Source organism: Panthera uncia (genome assembly GCF_023721935.1).
Source record: "Panthera uncia isolate 11264 chromosome B2 unlocalized genomic scaffold, Puncia_PCG_1.0 HiC_scaffold_24, whole genome shotgun sequence".
NCBI classification, from domain to species: domain Eukaryota; kingdom Metazoa; phylum Chordata; class Mammalia; order Carnivora; family Felidae; genus Panthera; species Panthera uncia.
In genome coordinates, this window is record NW_026057580.1 from 88,238,373 (window position 1) to 88,245,263 (window position 6,891).

The window sequence follows — 6,891 nt, forward strand, 5'->3', positions numbered from 1 at the left end:
AAAAAAAAAGTGATCTGGCTTTATTTTTTAGACCAGTGTTTTAAGTTTGATTCCTTTCAACATAAATTAAAAAAAGGATGAATGTATCTGATCTTTTTCTTCTTTTAATATATTCTCCTCTTGTTTACCAGAACTTGTCTGGCTAATTAGGTAATTTGGAGCTAAAGTCACTGTGAGATTAAATATCTGTTGTGCCAAGGTTTCTTACCACACAACTGCTCATTGTGTCTCGCGGCTCTCCTCTCTGCTGACACCCGACCAGAAAAGGCACTTAGGCTCAAGTTCTTATAGGTGGAGCCCTGGCAGGCTATCCTGTCATCAGTGTGTACACACAAAATATGCCTCCTGAGGCTGCATTACCTCCTTCTGTCCTGCTTTTGACAGGCGTGTCCCTTAACAATCTTCCATGCGCTGGGGGCAAAGCCATTACAGCAGGTCACCAGAGAATTGGCTCTGGGAGGGCGAATCAGTGTCCTATTGTCCCTTTGGCTTCAGAGGAACAGCATGGAATAGGCTAGCACAAGGCCAAAGTGGAGACAAATGAGAAAAAGTGAAAAGAAGGGAGGAAGGGGGGGGGGATAAGGAAGCAAAGAAGAAAGAGTGAGAAAGGAGAGAATTTGGTTAAAATCTAAAAAACTGCTCATTCCACTTATTACCAAATGACAGGTGTTTTGAAGCACTGAGTTCTTTAATCCCTAGTGAAAAGTTGACTCATTTATACTGTTGCAGGATTTCTGACCTCAGTACTGGGGATTCCTTGTCTAGTCTCTTCGAAGAATGAAGAGGGGGGCACAAAATGAGCCGCAGGCAAAAGCTCATTAGAGTATGAGATCAGTAAGGAAGAATAGTTTCATAAAGAGAGCTTTCATAGCTCTGTTTAAAGAGAGGGGACATTGGAAAGTGAATGCCTGACGACTATAGGCAAGAGTCCTTGTAAGGTTCTGGTCGTCCCCTGCTTCCCTTCCCCCATATTTCTTCTCAGGTTCTATGCTTATTGGCTTGGTAATTAGGTGCTGGGTTGTCCATTCTTGATTGGCTCATTTCCATTGTCTGAGGGATGGTCTATGGCCATACCATTCTTTGTGAGTCATACGTTTTATGGTCTACTTATTTTGAGTTTACTTATCTTTGCTCAAATTCCTGAGGGAAACCTGAGGGGGAGTAGGCGGGGTCTGTTACATTCTTAAGAGGACCCTTACGCCTGAGGGGGTTCGCTGGGGTCAGACCTGCCAGCATTGCTCCAAAAAATGTGTTTTTCCCCACCCAGGGACCTCAGGTCCTATCCTTTCCCTCTCTCTCTGCCTACGGAATCCTATCTTTTCCTATCAGTATTTTTTCCTTATGCTACCATGCACGGGTCAGTGATATTCATACTGCAATGAAGTCCATAATTTTCCAAATGAGGATCCTAACCACGCAAAAAGCAAGAAGAACCATTGCTTCAAACCAACCAAACGAAAAGCGAAAACTTCTTTCACCTTGTGGGTATTTTCATGATCCCTGGGGGAAGGTGCTTCTATTAGGGCACCATAGTTATAAATACTAAGCTTCAAGTCGTTTACATGGATAATTTTATCACCCATCAGGGACATAAAACTGTTATATCTAAATACTCAATGCTTTAGAGAGCATCAGAGTTTAGGTATTTAGAAAACATTGAATCAAATTATTCATATTTAGAACTAGCAAAAACTAACTTTATTCCATCCTCTGGGGATTTTTCTTTATAAAATGAAAACCCTTGGTGAATGGGGACAGTTAGAAGATGTTGGGTTTTCCTTCAATGCTCATCTGGGTTTATAAAACTTCTCTTTCCAAATGTCTTCCTAGGTATAGAACTAATAACTTCATGGCACATTTTTATAAATTTTCATTCTATCGGGCAGGGTCCATTCAGGAAAGTAGAAAGGTACATTGTTGTTTTAACAGAGAGAAATCAACTGTGAAGTTGTTTTAAGAGCTAGTGGAGGGCTTATGACCTATTGGTGGCTTTAAGAGTTTGTCCAGGTGAGGGGCGCCTAGGTGGCTCAGTCGGTGAAGCGGCCAACTCTTGATTTTGGCTCAGGTCATGATCTTAGAGTTCGTGAGATTGAGCCTGGCTTCAGGCTCTGCATGGACAATGCAGAGCCTGCTTGAGATTCTCTCTCTTTCTTTCTCTCTCTCTCTGCCCTCCCCTGATTGCTCTCTCTCTCTCAAAATAAATAAATAAACATTAAAAGAACAATAACAACAACAGTTTGTCCAGGCTCAAACCAAGACTCGAATGCTTCAATGGCGTTTGACTAAGCAAAATTATTTAGCATGAAGATTACTCCTCAGTGAGCTTCTGAGATGATGAAGCATAAAGCACACACTTAGCTGCTACAGTCAGATTCTGAGCTGTCCGATCCATCATCCCAGCTCTCCTGGGGCACAGGGACTTTTGGAGCCCCAGAACTTAATTATTACTAAAAGAGCTTAATTTGCAAAAGGAAAAACAATTGCATCCTTTTGACCTTAAGAAGATCTTTTCTTTCCTTGGCATTAATCTACCAGCAGCCCACTCTCAGTGGCTTATCCCCCAAGTTGAATAAAGTAATATAGGATAAAGTATAAATAAGAATAAAGTAAGTAAAATAAAAGAAATAAGAATCAAGTTATAGACAATAAAATAAAGATCAAAGAATAAAGTAAAAAAGAAAAAAGAATGGAAGTAAGGAAGGAAAAGACAAACCAGATCAACAGGTACCTATAAATTGCACACTTGAATTTTCAGAAGGATTTCCTTCATACACTAAATAACTAATAGATCTAAATTAAACACAAGATTTACATGGTTCAGGTCAGGTATATTATACTTGAAAAACTTTGCAAAATATGTGTTCATCTGCCCTATGTTTTCTTTTCCCTAGGATTCAAATTTCCAGAGGACAGGGTTTAGTTCTAGCTTATCACTATGTTCTGTTCTGTATCCCTCTGGGTAGACATTGATAACTAAGCACTGTATTGAACCACAAAGGGAGAAGTGATATAATGCAGTCATGGAAATGCAGTAAAATAAACATCAAAAAGCAAACAACTAAGGTGTTTGCTGATATACTCAATAAATAGATTTGTGCTTACATGGATATTTATTGCAGCATGATTTGTTACCACAGAAATCAGAAACAGTAGAAATCCAGTTACATACATTATGATACTTCCAAATAATGGAATATTTTTTAGAGCTTTTGAAAAATTAGGAAAAACTGTTTCCTGATAGAGAATGAGTCCCTAATATTACTAAGTGAAACAATCAAGTTGCAGAACAGCATGTATAGTATTTTGCCATCTTCAAAAAAAAAGTACGTGAGAACAATGTGTACATACGTGATTGTGGATGCGCCTGTGTATTTCTAGAAAGATACACAGGAAAGTAATTGCTTCTGAAAAAGCAGTCTGTAAGCTGAAAGGACAGACTGGAGGGAAATTTATTTTTTAGTGCACAGTTCTTGCTTCCTTTTGCATTTTTAAATATGCACACAGTCTCTTTAAAATTTTTTCAAAAGATTTAAAAAAAAATTTAATGTTCATTTATTTTTGAGAGAGAGAGAGAGAGTGCAAGCAGGGAAGGGGCAGAGAGAGAGGGAGACATAGAATCTGAAGCAGGTTCCAGGCCCTGAGCTGTCAGCACAGAGCCTGACATGGGGCCCGAACTCACAAACTGTGAGATCGTGACCTGAGTCAAAGTCGGACGCTCAACCGACTGAGCCATCCAGGTGCCCCTCAAAAGGTTCTTTTAAAGTTTTTCTTTATATCATTTAAATTTATTATTTATTTATTTTTATCATTTATATTTATTTTATTTATATCATTTAAATTTATTAATTAAAGTTTTGCATATAAAAACCCTTATATTCATGCTTGTGAAGGATCTGTAATTCAAATTCGTAGTATTAATATAGTTTACATTCGGTTTCAAAGTAATCTTTGTATATGTGTCATTTTCAGTATTTGTAATGTTTAAAAGAATTTCGTATGTTACGGCATTTATCACCATAGCTTTGTGATTCCCACTTAAAATGTGTTTTTATTTTTTTTCTTTTTATATTCTTAAAACTTTTTATTGTAGTACAACACAAACCCAGTAAATGCACAAATATCAAGCATACAGCTTATGAGATTTTGAATACATATAGACCTGTATAGCCATAATCCAGGAGAGACCTAGAATATTTCCAGTATGTAGATGGTTCTCTTGTGCCCCTTTCTTTTTTTTTTTAATTTTTTTTTAATTTTTTTAATTTTTTATTTTTTAATATATGAAATTTACTGTCAAATTGGTTTCCATACAACACCCAGTGCTCATCCCAAAAGGTGCCCTCCTCAATACCCATCACCCACCCTCCCCTCCCTCCCACCCCCCATCAACCCTCAGTTTGTTCTCAGTTTTTAAGAGTCTCTTATGCTTTGGCTCTCTCCCACTCTAACCTCTTTTTTTTTTTTTTTTCCTTCCCCTCCCCCATGGGTTTCTGTTACGTTTCTCAGGATCCACATAAGAGTGAAACCATATGGTGTCTTTCTCTGTATGGCTTATTTCACTTAGCATCACACTCTCCAGTTCCATCCACGTTGCTACAAAAGGCCATATTTCATTTTTTCTCATTGCCACGTAGTATTCCATTGTGTATATAAACCACAATTTCTTTATCCATTCATCAGTTGATGGACATTTAGGCTCTTTCCATAATTTGGCTATTGTTGAGAGTGCTGCTATAAACATTGGGGTACAAGTGCCCCTATGCATCAGTACTCCTGTATCCCTTGGATAAATTCCTAGCAGTGCTATTGCTGGGTCATAGGGTAAGTCTATTTTTAATTTTCTGAGGAACCTCCACACTGCTTTCCAGAGCGGCTGCACCAATTTGCATTCCCACCAACAGTGCAAGAGGGTTCCCGTTTCTCCACATCCTCTCCAGCATCTATAGTCTCCTGATTTGTTCATTTTGGCCACTCTGGCGTGAGGTGATACCTGAGTGTGGTTTTGATTTGTATTTCCCTGATAAGGAGCGACGTTGAACATCTTTTCATGTGCCTGTTGGCCATCCGGATGTCTTCTTTAGAGAAGTGTCTATTCATGTTTTCTGCCCATTTCTTCACTGGGTTATTTGTTTTTTGGGTGTGGAGTTTGATGAGCTCTTTATAGATTTGGGATACTAGCCCTTTGTCCGATATGTCATTTGCAAATATCTTTTCCCATTCCGTTGGTTGCCTTTTAGTTTTGTTGGTTGTTTCCTTTGCTGTGCAGAAGCTTTTTATCTTCATAAGGTCCCAGTAATTCACTTTTGCTTTTAATTCCCTTGCCTTTGGGGATGTGCCGAGTAAGAGATTGCTACGGCTGAGGTCAGAGAGGTCTTTTCCTGCTTTCTCCTCTAAGGTTTTGATGGTTTCCTGTCTCACATTCAGGTCTTTTATCCATTTTGAGTTTATTTTTGTGAATGGTGTGAGAAAGTGGTCTAGTTTCAACCTTCTGCATGTTGCTGTCCAGTTCTCCCAGCACCATTTGTTAAAGAGACTGTCTTTTTTCCATTGGATGTTCTTTCCTGCTTTGTCAAAGATTAGTTGGCCATACGTTTGTGGGTCTAGTTCTGGGGTTTCTATTCTATTCCATTGGTCTATGTGTCTGTTTTTATGCCAATACCATGCTGTCTTGATGATTACAGCTTTGTAGTAGAGGCTAAAGTCTGGGATTGTGATGCCTCCTGCTTTGGTTTTCTTCTTCAAAATTACTTTGGCTATTCGGGGCCTTTTGTGGTTCCATATGAATTTTAGGATTGCTTGTTCTAGTTTCGAGAAGAATGCTGGTGCAATTTTGATTGGGATTGCATTGAATGTGTAGATAGCTTTGGGTAGTATTGACATTTTGACAATATTTATTCTTCCAATCCATGAGCATGGAATGTCTTTCCATTTCTTTATATCTTCTTCAATTACCTTCTTGTGCCTCTTTCTAGTCACCTCTTCCCGTATGGGTAACCACTATTCTGACTTTTTTTCATCAAAAATTAGTTTTTCCTGTTCCTGCAATTTTTTTAAAAGTGTCTTTCTTTATTTATTTAGTAATCACTACACCCAATGGGGTTTGAACTCAATACCCCAAGATCAAGAGTCATATGCTCCTCTGACTGAACCAGCCAGATGCCCCTCCTGTTCTTGCTATTTTTATAAATGGAATCACAGTATATATAAATGCAGCGGTGCCTTGATCTTATGTCAGGTAACCAAATATATATGGAACTGGTTCTGGGCTTTCTATTCCGTGCTATCCTTTCACCTTTATAACACTGTCTTACTTACTGTAGCTTTGTAGTAGTAATCAATATTTGGTAGTGGAAGGTCCTCTTTGTTCTTCTTCAAGATTTTTTTCTATATCTTATGCATTTCTACATGAACATTTTAGAAGCAGCCCTTCAATACACACACACACACACACACACACACACACACACACATCTTGATGGGCTTTTGATTGGGATCGCATTTAACCTATACATCGACAGGGAGCACTGTCATCTTCAATCCATATTGAGAATTTAAATCCATTAGTATGGAATATTTTCCTACTTCTTTAGGGCTTTTTCATTAAGTGTTTAAATATTAATTCAGTGTAGTCGAAATATAGTGTTATATTTGTCTCAGGTAGATAATACAGGGATTCAGCAATTCCATACATTACTCAGTGCTCATCGTGATAAGTGAACTCTTTAATCCCCATCGCCTATTTCACCCATACCCCTCGCCACCTACCTCCTCTCTGGTAATCACCAGTTTGTTCTCTATTGTTAACAGTCTGTTTCTTGGTTTGTCTCTCTTTCTTTCTCTTCTTGTTTTGTCTTTGTTTTGTGTCTTAAATTCTGTATATGAGCGAAATCA